Here is a 15,892-nt window from a genome sequence, read left to right as displayed (position 1 = left end):
AATCGGAGGAAGTAGCGAAAGAACAACGAAACTTTTGCTGCTTCTTCTCTCGGTAAGTGCTTCCAAACTGAAAATAAATCAGTTTCTTTGAATCTCTTCTTCTTCTTCTTTGCTCCACTGTGTTGATTCTTCGATCTTTGAGTTACTTGAGTTAGTTACGATCTTGTAACAAACTCAAGTTGCAACTTACGATTCGAATTTTTATTCTGATGATTTCGTGATGAATTGACGATCGGATTTGGTGGATTTGTGTTGAGAATTGGTTGAATTGGTGATGAATTGTGATGAATTTGGCAAACTTGTGTTGGTTTGGACGATTCTGGAAACGGTTAGGGTTGTTAGATGGTGAAGTTCTTCATGAACTTCATCATGTTCTTGATGAAAATGGGACTTTGATCCATTTTTTGAGAGAGAGAAAAAAGGGCTGTGTTTGCGTGAGTTGGCAGAAAGTGATTGATTCCTTTTTTGTGCATTGATGATGTGGCCTTTATATAGCTGACATGTGTACTTGAGACCCAATGAATTGTTGACACCTGTACCTGGACTAAATGGCTCGGCCTAAACTTGGACCTGTTGACTTGAGGACTTTTCTGCAATTATTGAAACTAAAGGACTGGACTGCAAAATAAACTAAAGGACTAAAATGCAATTAACAGAAATTGAAGGACTAAAAGAAAAATAACACAAAGGACTAAAATGAAAATAAAAGAAAATAGGGACTAAAATGAAAATAATAATAAAATTTGTTAAAATTGGTAATTTGAAAATAACGTAAAGTGAAACCAAAAATAAAATCAACAAAAGGACTAAAATGAACCAATTACCAAATGAGGTACTTTAAAGTAACCTCTCTCTGTCAAAATTTCATGTGAAATGACCAAAATGCCCCTAGGGACTAAACTGACTCAAAATGACTCAAATGCAATTTTTGAAATGGATTTTAACATGGAATTAAAGCAAGGATTTATTCAAACTAATTGAAAAGACTCAGAGGCAATTTTCAGGGACTAAAAGGAGTTTTAACATAGGAAATGACTAAAATGCCCTTTTCAATGATTTTTGCAAATAAGATTGAAATGAAATGCAGAGAAATATGCAATTGATCAGAGACAATTCCAAATAACTTGGAATGCAAGAAAACCCTTTTGGATCGCTTAAAATGCAAGAAAACCACAGACAAAATCACAATTAATAACACTTTCAAGTAACAGCGGTAAATTTCAGATAGAGTAGAGTAAAATGTCAGAGTAAAACAACAGTCAATTGCAATCTCTCAAGAGTCAAAGACCCTATCTCAGAGAAGAGGAAAGTCATTTTGAGCAAGTATTTTTAGGTCCAAAATTAGGGTATGACAGCTGCCCCTATTTAAGTTTCTTTGTCCGGAGGGTCAAGAGACGAAGTCTTTGATTTGACGGGACGAAGATACTTAAATATTAACATTTGCACTGTTTTTGGACGTAAAAATACGCTCTCGCATTTTCAAAAACATGAATGCCATGCAACATTTTGATTATGAATGCAAGATAAACAAAACCGGAGTCCACAAGATATGTCATATCACTGGGGATCTAGGTAGACATTAACAGGGTAGACAAACCAGGGGACAAAAGGTAGGTACAAGCTGTTCTTTGGAGCGAACTAGCCACTTGACCAAGTAATACAAACAAAAGATGGGTACATGCTGTTCTTCATATCGAACTTGCTACTTGACCGGAAACGAAAGACAGGTACAAGCTGCTCTTTGGATCGAACTTGTCACTTGACTGGGAATAGAAGTACAAGACAGGTACAAGCTGTTCTTTAGATCGAACTTGTCACTTGACCGGAAACATAGAAATATAGACAGGTACAAGCTGTTCTTTGGAACGAACTTGCTACTTGATCAATAACACAACATGCGAGCAGGTGCAAACTGTTCTTTGGATCGAACTTGCTGTTTGACCGATAACAAAACATAAGCAGGGTACAAACTGTTCTTTGGATCGAACTTGTCGTTTGACCAGAAACACAGGCATATAAGCAGGTACAAGCTGTTCTTTGGATCGAACTAGCCACTTGACCAATAACAAAACATATAGCAAGGTACATGAGGAGCTTGATTCAACAAGATACAAACTGAGAGTAGATCGACATTGACTTGACTTGAAGATAGACATGACCATTATCGTTGGCCCAGAAGAAATTTTCACAGAGATTTTAACATAGACATCAAATTTGCAGGTAGAAAGATGGCCAAGTGACGTTGGCTCACAGAAATTTCACAGGAGTTTTCACATAGACATAAACAGAGACTTTAACAGAGACATTAACAGAGGCATTATCAGAGCCATTGAGTTGAAAATTGAGATTGAAAGAGACATAGGCATTGAATTGAATTGAAAGTTGAGATAGAAAATGCAACATGTGTGTATGGTATAACAATTTTACAAATGCATGAGCACATAGAATGCATGATTATGCATGTATGAATGCTTGGAAATGCATGATTGGTTTACAATTTGGCAGAGAAGTTTCACAGAGACAGACAAAACATTGGAAGGTTGGGCATGTGGTGGCTCGTGCTATAACATATACACATGGAATCCTCTCTGGATGGACCGTCGTTGAAAGACGTATCGAAACCATGGTTGAGGGCAATATATCACGCCACATATACAAAACATACAGAAGAGGGAACCTTGGAAGGTTCTTTGACACAGGTTGCCATTGCTGGGGATGTCAGTGCTGGGTAAACATTGGATGTTCACATCTGTGGTCAATGCTTTTTCATATCATTTTCATTCTTTCATTTTTTAATCCCATTTTTGCTTGAACCACCCTTTCGGGTTTTCGATCCACCGGGAGTACATTTTTTCATTGCCCCATTTTTGCCTGAATTGCCTTCATAGGTTGTCAATCAGCGGGGTGCTCATTTTTGCTTAAGCCGCCCTTTCGGGTTTTCAACTTAGCGAGCTTTTCATTTGCATTTTTTCAGTTTTTCCATTTTCATTCTGTTTTTTCATTCTTGCCATTGACCACAGATCATCCTGGGGAACAACCTGCTTGTAACACGTATTGAAATGGACATTGACACACATTTATTCATGCATGTTTCACGGGAATGTACCCTATTGCTCAGGGTTGCTTTCAAAATAGACAGAAAAAGGATTTTTCAAATTTCAAAGATGTTTATTTCAGACATTGACATTATCATATAGAAATAAAATATTTTGTATATAGCATTGAAAATAGGAAGAAAATAGAGTTTCAAACAAAAGCACAGGCTCAAATTGATGTAGAAGAGTGAAAGTCAGCAAAAGACATAACTCCACAGATTTACAAAGCTTGGGAAATGGTAATTTTATTGGTTGGTGGTACATTGAACACGATGACTACTACATTTCATAGAAATTTTGAATTCACAAGTACAGAAGCTTCTGATGAAGACGATCATTGACAGCTGCAGATGCCCCAAGGGGTGATGGTGATTTGCCAGATATAGTTACTTGTCTTTCATTATCAATCTCATTTTTGCATGAACCGCCCTTTCGGGTTTTCGGCTCATCGAGACGCTCATTTTTGCCTGAGTTGCGTACAATCTCAGCGAGCTTTTTCATATTCATTTTTTGTCCCTAACTTTTGCCTAGGCCGCCCTTTCGGGTTTTCGACCTACCATGTTATTCTTTTCATATTTTTAGACGAAGTATTTCTTGACTATATCGGCATTTACAGGATTTGGAAGTTCAACACCATCCATGTGTGTAAGGATCAAAGCACCACCAGAGAAAGCCTTCTTGACAACATAAGGACCTTCATATTTAGGTGTCCACTTGCCCCTTAGGTCGGGTTGCTGACTTATCCTTCTTTTCAATACAAGTTCGCCTTCCTTGAATTCACGAGGCCAGACTTTCTTGTCAAAAGCATTCTTCATTCGCACTTGATACAACTGTCCATGAGCCATAGCATCCATGCGTTTCTCTTCAATTAAATTCAACTGATCATACCGACTTTGACACCATTCAGCCTCAGTTAATTTTGCCTCCATGATCACTCGAAGAGACGGAATCTCCACTTCCAGAGGGAGAACTGCTTCCATACCATATACCAGAGAAAAAGGTGTTGCCCCGGTTGAACTGCGCACTGTAGTACGGTAACCATGCAATGCAAAAGGTAGCATCTCATGCCAGTCTTTGTAAGTAGTGACCATCTTCTGAACAATCTTCTTGATGTTCTTGTTAGCGGCCTCAACTGCACCATTCATCTGAGGTCTATAAGGAGAAGAGTTGTGATGTTCAATCTTGAATTCTTCACATAAATCTCGCGTCATGTTATTGTTCAGATTGGAACCATTGTCAGTGATGATCTTGCTGGGAACACCGTATCGACAGATGATGTTATTCTTGATAAACTTCACTACCACTTGCTTGGTCACATTAGCATAGGAAGCAGCTTTAACCCATTTGGTGAAGTAGTCAATTGCCACTAAAATGAAACGATGACCATTGGAAGCTTTTGGTTCAATTCTTCCGATCATGTCGATGCCCCACATAGAGAAAGGCCATGGGGAAGAGATAACATTGAGGGCATGTGGAGGCACATGAATCTTGTCAGCATAGATTTGACATTTGTGGCATCTCTTGACATGTTTGTAGCAGTCACGCTCCATAGTCATCCAGTAATAGCCGGCTCTTAACAGTTTTCTTGACATGGTGTGACCCGTAGCATGGGTCCCAAAAGTACCGTCATGTACATCATACATTAATTTCTCAGCTTCTTGTTCATCAACACATCTCAACAAGACCATATCGTAGTTACTCTTGTATAGGATTTCTCCGTCCAGAAGGAATCTACTAGCCCATCTCCTCAGGGTCTTTTTATCCCTATTGGAAGCACCAAGTGGATATTCATGATTCTGCAAGAACTGTTTGATGTTATTCAGTGTAATCATAAGTGTCAATGTTACATCGCGTATGCGTGACATTAAAAGAGGTTTAAGAGCATAATTTGTTATAAATGCTTCATGAACCAACTTTACAAAACCTAAACAGCCCACCTCAATAAAAAATAAAGGAATAGACATAAAGACAAGCTAAGTTTAAGCTATGGAACATATTTATGTAACTTTGAAATAACTACTAATAAAAGTTCCTTCCTCGTCAAAAGAATGTGTAATACTGGATCTGCCAACAAAACAAAAGCACAATGTACATGAACACCATTAAGCAATTCAAGAGAACTAGAAACTAGTACAAACATTGTCCATTACCAACAGTATTGTCATGGCATGTTACACCCGTCATCATTCACCTTAAATTTTCCTGCAAAGAATGTCTTTTGAAATAATATTTATTATAAGTTTTAATGTTTGAAATAAATGTTTGAAACATAGTGACATAATTTTGTATCTTGCGTTGGTACGCGGTACGGATATAGATTCACGGTAAGATATGTGAAGAATTTGGTACCTATGGGTTATAAAGTTTAGGTACGCGTCGGTTCGTAGTACCGGTACTACCTAATTAAATATATTAAGCAATCAATGAACTTTTTGTATCCAATGTGAGTCTTTCCAACCCCGCTATGTTTCTCAAAATCTTTTAATATTTAATCAGTTAAATTAATTAACAATGCGAAAAAGTAGAGGGATTATAATAGTCAGCAGCAACAAACTAGTACTTTACTAAAACCTTTTTTGATATTTACTTCTCTTTTGCTTTTTTTTCTTCCTTTTTTTTATCGGTGTTATTTTGCAAGAGACCTTCTCCTTCTTCAAGCTTCAAAGAGATTTTATTCAAAATTTATTTGCATCACTAGAGGTTTTCCTTTATCTTTTATCTCCTACTCAACCTCCACATCCTCTTTCTTCGATCTTCACTTATCTCGTTACGCCGATTTCAAGGGATTATAAAGCAAATTTGTGCAAACCAATTTTCAAAAGTACTACAAACCGATACTTACCAATTTGCGGTTCACAACGTGTACGAGAATTTTGTGACTATGGTTTGAAACCTATATTTTAGAATGTTAGTTGTACCAAAATAAAAAAGAATGTTAGCTAATGTATAGTTGTATGTTAGCATTCCATAGGCACCGGAAAAATTTAGATGTTTGAGTTTTCACTTTCAATTTCAACAATAATTTTTCATACACAACAAATTATGCTTATACTACGCCAATGCCTTTGAGACACCCAACTTGTGAAGCACTACCACATTTTCGTTATTTTTCTTGTTTTTAAGTTTTTGTGGGAGAAATATGATGAAAGTTCCCCCCCCCCCCCCCCCCCCTTGATTTCAAGAAGAAGAAGAAACACGCTAATAATTAAAAAAAAAAATGTGACATCAATGAGAACCGATATATTAAGAATTGAACAAAATCAGAAAAAGGAAAGAAAAAAAAATGGTGTAAATCCAGACATCAATCAATAGGAAACAACTTAGCACAGTAATATCAAATCATACCGACCTCTTCTTCTTCTTCCTTCAAGTTCCCAAGCGTTCTGACCCCAGCAACTGTGCGCATATATGAGCAGGTAGCAGTAATATTAAATTAAAAATGATATAATTATTTTATATATTGTGTAAGATTATGCACCTATGCCGTGAGCATGCATTAGTATTAAATAAAAGTTTGTTTATGTTTTGGGTGAGATTATACATATTTGTTTCACTCTTGAATTATTAATATCATCATACATGCATATATATACTCGTTGTTCCTAAAAATCACATCGATCAATGCTGTGATTTTTAAGATGAGAGAGTAAATATGAATATATGATGATATTAATAATTCAAGAGTGAAGCAAAATATCTATAATCTAACACAAAACATAAACAAACTTTTATATAATACTAATGCATGCTCACGGGCATAGGTGCATAATCTCACACAAAACAAAAGATACTTATATCATACAAAGCAAAATATCATACTTATATCATATTTTTATTTAATACCTGATCATATATCTGCGGTGGCTAAGGTAGATTTTCTTACATTGTCTCAATTCTTTCCGGTTGGTGGGAAAAAACCTCTTCCTCCAGCATTATTATTTGGAATTGTCATTTCCAGAAGAAAAATGAGTGAAACAAAACTGAACCAATTTTATTCATAGTTATTTTCTCTAAACTCTAAATTAATTTCTTTCATAGGGATAAGGTTGAAGCCAAGCTACTCAAATTTATAGCGCTCTCAGACACAATGAGAAACTATTCATTCCACCACACATGCAAGGTTTAATTTGGTATCACATTAAAGCATTGAAAGAAATTTGTTTTATATAAAAAAATAAAAATTGAATGAACCACATGGTTTGCATTCATGGATTGATTCCACATGGATAGAAACTGTATTGCTAAAAATGGTGAACCAAAGGGAATGCGTGTAGTTATTATATGGTAAATGTTTAATCAGAAATGTTAATTGTTTGGATTTAGCTAGGAATCATGCTAAACGCTAGTTATTATGAGAGTATTTTTGTTAGTGAATATAATCAAACCTATAACACACATATCATCCCAAATCGTTATATCACTTCTCATGGAAGCATGGTTTTTAAAGCAAAGCTTTACCATGGGAAGATTGTTGTTGACACTTTAGGTTTGGCTGAAAAACACCAGTAAAAGATGTAAATGTCCATCGGTAGTTAACTGCCGCCGGTTAAAAATTCATCGCCAGTTAACTGCAGATGAGGTTATATAGGTAAATTACTGGTGTTTCCCAGCATTGAGTGAAGTGTGAACAACATCTTTCTTACTACGGCTTATGTGTTTGGGTTATACCCGAGTGTCTATTGAACTAGATTGCAAGTAAGTCTTGGACATCATGTTGGATGGGCCGATTCATAGATCATGTGCTTGTAAAACTATTATACGTTCTTTACCAAACTTTAGGATAAGTTTTGTTCGAAAGCAAACAAATATTGTGGCTCATTTACTAGTTAAAGTGACATTGTCTCAGGCTAGTCGCCAATTTTTTATTATATTCCTTCCCACATATGAATTGAGTTAATTTTGTTGCAATAAAATAATAATAATAATAATAATAATAATAATAATAATAATAAGGGTACGTATGTTTCTCACGTATGATATTGTAGGAAATTAAGAAGTCTCAAATTTTATTTTGTTAGGGATATCAGCGCAATGCGGAAGCACAGGATCGATGCAATTGGGAATTAAAGAGAAGTAAGTAAAATAACAAGAGAAATAACACACAAGATTTACGTGGAAAACTCCTCAATATGAGAAGTAAAAAACCACGGGCGATCACGAGCAAAGTTCCACTATGTAAAAGAAAAGAGTACAACAAGTCCTCTTATAGTGATGAGGACAAAGGACAATATTTTCTCTCAATATCTCCTAAAATACTCTCTAAAATGGAACAAGAATTCTCACCAAAAATACACTCAAGTGTATGTTACAAAGTGTGTTAATTGTTATGTGATAACTCACTATATCTCAAGCCTTTCATGTTGCTTACATATATATAGGCCTTAATCTCATACTTAAGAGTGAAGGAATCAAAGTTGGAACATCCAACCTAGAGTAAGAGCTTGGAAGCAAATTAGGATTTCTCTTGGTCAAGATTGTAGGCACATTAAATCCAAGAGTTATTTACCTCACAAGTAAGTCAAACATAATGGCTTGTAAAAGTCAAACATAATGGCTTGGAAAAATCAAACATAATGGCTTGAAAAAATGGAGAATTAGAGCCACATAATCTAACATATTTATATACCACTTTTTTTCCTTTTGTTTCTTTAATTTATTAGCTTCCCTACCGTTTAAAGATTCTCATTCCGTATACTCTGATACAAATCCGCAAGTGTACGGTTCCATCGAGCAGTAAAGATTATCGATCCATAGGAAGTTTATGTAATTACCAATCTAATTCTTAGTTTTAGCTGAAAAGGTTAAGTTTAAGTTCAATGGTTTCTTGATTTAAATCCAGATATTATAAAAAGGTCTTGGGATTGTGGTCTAATCATAATGATAAATATTAAACATTCTCTATCTATTTCTCTATTTTATGTTAAATTTGTTTCTAAATACAAAATGTTTTCTTTTCAGAATACATGAGTGTATCTCAATAATAATCAAGCATACTCTCATGGTTGATTATTATTGAGACCCTTTAAGTATGAATCTTATTGGCTCGAGAATCACAAAACTATTCACATGTTTTGTTCATCTTGTATAATCTCATTTGTTCTAATATTAAACTTCATCTTTCGGTCATTCGTTTGATATTTGATATAAAACTTTAAGAAATGATGAGATTAGATTAGAAAATGAATCTTAATAAAATAGAGCCTAGATTTAGGTTGAATAGGATTAGATCATTAAATCAATCGAACAATCAAAAGACTAAACAATTCTACTCACTCATGATCATTGTAGACAGGGAATTAAAATTAAAAGACATAGATTGTTAAAACAAAATTAAAAACATATAAATAAAATGCATGAAAGTAAATGACTGAATATAAAGTACTAGAATTGTATGAACAGAAAAGTAAATAGCAAGAACAATAAAGTGCAGGAAAATAAGTATAAAATAAACTTTGTCAAAAAAAAAGTATAAAATAAACTTAGAACAACTGTTGAACTTAGATTTCACTATAGTAAGTTTACAAGCATTCCAAGATGCCTTACAACTATGATATGTGCCCTATTTATAGCTTAGAATCTCAGACAAGGCATTAAAATCGGATTACAAGCCAATAATGGGTAGTTTCCAAGAGTTTTCATCATTAAAATTTGACTGCATAATGTGCACGGTCGTGCTTGTGAGGGGCACGACTATGCTCCCTTTCTGATGGCTATTATAATTCTGGAGCTGAAGGGGCGCACTACCGTGCCATTGTGGGCACGGTTGTGCGTGATATCTCTGCCAAACAGCACACGACCTAAGCAACAAGGCAGCCCGACCAGTGCAAAAGAGGGGCACGACCGTACTTGTCCAAAATGCCTTAATTCTTGATTTTTCTTCTTTTTCTTGGCTCTTCATCCATACTTTTGATCCAAGTAACTTGTTCATTATTTTGACTCTGAAAATATAACAAAGACTTTGAAGTAAAATAGTTCTAGAACAAGACTAAAAACAAACTAATTTTTATTGAAATTAAAAGCGAAAAACACCATAAACTACATCTTATCTTGTACAAAATTTTACAAGTTTTTGATGGTATTTTTTTTTTGTCGATATAAATGATTCTTTAAAAATGTATGATTGATGAAACACATCATTCTATAAAAATATGGTGTGTATATATATATATATATATATATATATATATATATATATATATATATATATATATATATATATATATATACTAGTATTTCCACCCGTGCAACGCACGGGCTGACAATTTTTTGTGGAGTTAACAATTATATTTCTGAACATACCACCAAAATACAAATTTATAATGCAGTGGTTAGACATAATCGGGCTATGTTGATCTAAATAAAATCAAAGATGTCATCTATCAAAAATTAGTTCAATTAAGTTAGAATCAAATACATATCATTAACAAATAACAATGAAGCCTACTTGTTATATGTAACACAAAATAGTAGGCCATACTTTAAAGCGCAATCAATCCAAAAAACATAACCCTTATTGTAGATAGATGCATCAACTATACTTAGCTCCAAAGTTATCTACAAAAATAAACAAAGGTTTTTGCATGTTAGCAATGTACTTTCGATAAAAAAAAATTGACAATCAAGCTTAAATATAGACAGATTCATACCTCATAAGATAATTTCTACAAATTAGAAAAGACCTCCGGATAAACAACATTTAGAGTTGAGGTGCATGGATTGCCATCTTCATCCAAAATCAACATTTTCAGCCCCTTCTTCGTGGTTACCCTAGAAACAGCTACATACAATTGCCCATGTGTAAAAACAGGTCGAGGTAGATACAATCCAACCTTCGACAATGATTGTCCCTGGCTCTTGTTTATTGTCATAGCAAAGCACAATGAGATCGGAAATTGTCTTCTTGAAAATTTAAATGGAAATCCTGAATTTGTAGGAACCAAATCCATCCTTGGGATTAATACCTTTTGTCCAATACCCTTGCCAGTAATGACGGTCGCAGTAATGATATTTTTCCCAAGGTGATTGACTTGTAGTCGTGTTCCATTACATAAGCCACTGGCTTGATCAATGTTTCTTAGCAGCATGATGGGAACTCCGGTCTTTAGAATCAACCTGTGGTTTGGTATTCCAGAACACTTGATGTCATTCAAAAATTCTGTAGTGCACCAATCCCCTTGAATATCATAGTCTTCATCAGATTTGCAAGTTGTATCCGAACTTAAGTACTATGTTGCTTCCCCTTCAATTAGTGACAAAACATACTCATTGACTTGTTCAACAACATCAAGAGTAGGAGCAAGTATCGCTTTCTCTTCAAAGATCCTTCGATTGTCAATGCTATGAACAATACCTGGATAAACAAAATCAATCAATGCTTGTAGAGGATTGTTGCACGGAGGAATGCACAAATTCTCTGGAATATCAATGATGCTCTCTCCATCTTCATCTGCAACCATATCACCATTTCCAATTTTCAAAATCCATTTTGCAAAATCTCTGATCTCATTTGCATTATCACTTGTGCCATCACCAATTAACCTCATGTTTTTTGTGAGCTTTAAGACCTTACAACTATGCCAAATATTAGAAGAATTAACAGAGGACTTCATTATATCACGTTTACGTGCTTTCCTAATGACAGGTAAAATTTGCCTGAAATCACCACCAAGAATAACAACTTTCCCTCCAAAAGGTTTTTCCAAATTATCCTCATCTACAACCCTCATTATATCACGCATAGTACGGCCAAATGCTTCAAAACAGAATTTGTGCATCATAGGGGCCTCATCCCATATTATAAGACTTGCCTCTCTAAGCAACTTGGCTCTAGGATCTTGTTGTTTCACATTGCAAGTCGATTTTTCATTGATTTTCAATGGTATACAAAAAGTAGAATGCGCAGTCTTGCCTCCAGGTAACAACAAAGATGCAATTCCGCTCGATGCAACATTAATGACAATCTTACCTTGTGATCTGATGGCTGCGGATAGTGTCTTCCACATAAAGGTCTTTCCGGTTCCACCATATCTATACAAAAAGTAGAACTGCCCATCCTGTGCCTCAACAGATTTCATGATTGTGGAATAAACACCATACTGCTCATCAGTGAGTTTTTCAAGAAGGGATTTATGTAGCTGACCTTGCTTATCTTTGTCATAGTTCAATTCATCGGCAATGAATTTATTTGCTTGGGCAAGTAACTCATCGAACCTTGGGTAAGGCAAAGTTTTGTGATCTTTCAATGACTTACCATTACACATCAACAACTTCTCAATCTCAATAAGGCAAAGATTTTGCAAATCACTATCAGGAATGCGCAAATCTGCATAATTTATTTTACATCAAACAACAATTATGGTCCAATATTATAACATATATAATGATGCCGTGTCAGACATGTTATGAATAACTTTGCTAATTTTTTTTTGTAGTGTTCATAACGACATGTAGGTGTTCTTGTCTAATACAAATATAAGCAAATTTAATATAAAAACAATCAAGTTAACCATATGTAAAGTATAATTCCATTTTAATGTAATATTCGTTAAGTGCAGTGTTGAGTAAGGTTAAAATAAAGATTACAAACCTGGAATATTGAGCATCCTTCGTCTTATATATAGAATTCCATCAGCTAATAACTTCCAAGTAGCTTTCCATACATTATCAGGCTTGTGCATTGTATTCATGATTAAAAGTCTAACAAACAAAACACGGAGCATCTGACCACTCTGTGATCTAGAAGCTTCAATAATTCCATCTATGAACTCTTTGTCATCGGACAATAACCCAAGCGCATAGCATGCATCTTGAAAAGTGTCGTAGAGCTTGCCATTAACAGTCTTAATACAATTGAACCCCTTACAACCCTTTTGAAAGGTCAACAAAATCCGCATGTAGTAAAGTTCACCTGAGCCTACAGGAATGTAAGAAAGCCTCCCAATCTGAAAACCCTTTTCCCTTGGAAGCCATATCCTCTTGTCAGAAAGATAAGTAAATTTTGACGGAAATTCAGCATATGTAAGATGTCTACCCTCACTGTACTCGTGGTTTGTAACAAACCAAGCAAGAAACATAGTTGGAACTGATTGATGATACTTCACAACATTTTGAAGCTTTTGATTTTCCTTGAACCTAACACATTGCTGACCCTCTAGGTGTAAAGCTAATCTCATAACAGATGGCCATTTCTCATGGATATCAAACATGAAAATTCTCCAACATGCTTCACATGGTGACACATAGCGACAATCATAGTAACGCTTAATTTCATCAATCGGCCCTTCTTCATCTTTGTCTCCTGCTTGTTTTTTAATATGGAGGTTTGCTCTATCAGGACCTTTGTTCACATATTTGAATAGATACTTGATTGCATTTGACTTGTTGCAATATTCAGTATTAACATGTGCTTGATATCTCATCAGGAGTGTTGGATTGTAAGGAACAACATACCTATTGTCCAAAGGAGTTCCATTCTTGATCACACTAACACCAATAGCAGTGGCCTCTAAAAACTTCTTTGGAAAGTATTTTGAGCATCTTTTTCCCTTCATGCAAGGTGAATTCAAGTTCGCACCTCCGCATGGTCCATGCATCATGTATGTTGAAACGGCCGAGTGCAACTTTGGATATAGATGTGGATGAGGAATCTCTGCTGATATAACCCTATCTATTTCCTTAGTTGTATGCAGTTTGTTGACACCTTCTAACCATAAAAGAATGTGTGCATGTGGTAGCCCCCTCTTTTGAAACTCTACAGTATACATACCTATGATATATGAAAATATTAAAACATGCAGAATGTATTATATAAAACAGTTTAATCAAAGATTTAAAAACTATATCGTAAACATACCTGCTTGCACTTTCCCAAACATTTCATTCTTCTTAAAGTCTGTCATCAATTGATCAAGCTTCATCTTGAAAACTCTACAAATTATATCGGGTCTGTCGGATGCACTAAGGCCTCTCTGTGAAACAAAGTCCTTGATTTCTTTCCAATTTTGGTTGCAAGTTATTGTGATGAATAGGTCCGGGTAGCCAAATCTCTTACAAATTGCCATTGCATCTTGGCAATTATTGAACATGTACCTTGGTGAACCTGTAAATGAATCAGGAAGTATAACACGCTGTCCAGCTTTCCTCGGGTCATTGTCTCCCAATTCAACTGCTTCCTGTAATCCATTCAACAAATCTGAACGAATATTTCCCTGATTATTCCGAATATAAGATAGCCTTTGAGCTTCAATCATGGTGTAACAATCAACGGAAAACTGCTGAAGCAATCTTCTTCCAAGAAGAATATTTCCAAACTCACAATCCCTATCTTGCAAGCGAAATGCAATGTACTCTCTAATGGCAACTCTTTCCCTTGAACCTCTTGATTTTTTTTCTTCATCTTCAAATTCCCTATAAGGGATATCTTCCTCATAACCATAATCACCCTTAGGAAATACTAAAGGATATTGAAGTGGCATGTATAAGCGATGTGTCTCGTGTATCCTTCGTAAGCCTTTCCTTACATCATCCACTATAATATCTCTTCCCTGTTCGGTCTCATCATAATCACCTATTATCAACCCAGCTACTTCATCTACCGTAGGTAAATTGTGCATCCTTGAGTCTTTATCCGTCTTTCGAAACAATCTTAAAGCCATCTTGGGAGGTGGACCCTGTTCAAACATATCACGGATCTTTCTAAATGATTTGCACAAAGGGTTACAATCATCGAACATGTTTTTTAGATCTTCCACCAATGAGATGTCAAATCCACCCTCACCATCACTTGCACTGCAACCCAATGTAACAATACCGATCACAATAAACATCTAATGAGAACATAATCAACATTTAATGATAACAATAAACAATCAAGGGTAGGAAAAAGTAGTACTTACTCAAAAACTTTGGTTATATTTTGAATTTCATTTTGAGTGTCATAGATGTATAGTTGCGCAAATCTTGGAGCACTTCTAGGCTCAGGCAGCAGACTTTCAATTCTATGATAATTCTGTCCGCTTAAGATGAATTGAGGTGGTCCATTTCCATTGTTGAGCTTTGTGAACACTTTGCCTCCAAGGGATGTAAAGGCAAACATACTGTTGTATGCTCTGATGTTGGCTTGATAATGCTTGCTTCTAGGTTCACTTCCATCCAACAATGATAACAGTAATTTAGGCGGTTCCTCTACAAATGGAATATCAACATATCCCTTTTGACAACATAGCAAAAACTCTACATCTATGGTCGGTGGTCTAGACTTTGTTGCCCTCTCTTCTATCCAAAGTTTAGCTTTGCACCATTTGCATGTGATATCTGGAGATCCAAAATCAAGGGATCCTATGGATGGTTTTTTAATATATATTAGATATCAAAAATATCATTAAGTGGTTAAAGTATATTTAGTTACACAAATAAAAGTTCTAGACGAACCTTTTCTCTCAGCATCACCATATATATCAACTTTGAAGGCATCCAGAATGATATTTTCTTGATTAACCACTGTTAGAAAATGTGTTAATTTAACTACTTTTTGTGTAATATAGAAAATTTAATATTCAACACTTACCATTAGCTGATGAGTTTGATGATGGACCACCTTGTTCAAATACTGAATCAAAATTAAGTCTTGTAACAGGAAGCTCTTTAAATCTCCTTCTCCTTTGAACTCTAGTTTTTTGTCCCTTTTTGCTTGTATTTAGAACTTGCGGCACTGCATATGTGCATTTGTGTGTGTTGATGATGCCAACAGATTAATGATATGACCCAAGTAAGTTAGATGCTTTAATTTATTAGCAAAA

At 35.2% G+C, this 15,892-nt stretch overlaps 1 pseudogene; it reads right to left on the bottom strand.

Annotated features, from left to right (window-relative positions):
- Window positions 1-10,749: 10,749 nt before the first annotated feature.
- On the bottom strand, window positions 10,750-15,420 carry LOC146916085 (uncharacterized; annotated as a pseudogene).
- Window positions 15,421-15,892: the final 472 nt, after the last annotated feature.

This window comes from Medicago sativa, chromosome 6 (genome assembly GCF_051527215.1).
Source record: "Medicago sativa cultivar Bolivia chromosome 6, Bolivia_mono, whole genome shotgun sequence".
NCBI lineage: Eukaryota > Viridiplantae > Streptophyta > Magnoliopsida > Fabales > Fabaceae > Medicago > Medicago sativa.
This window is presented reverse-complemented; position numbering and strand designations above follow the sequence as displayed.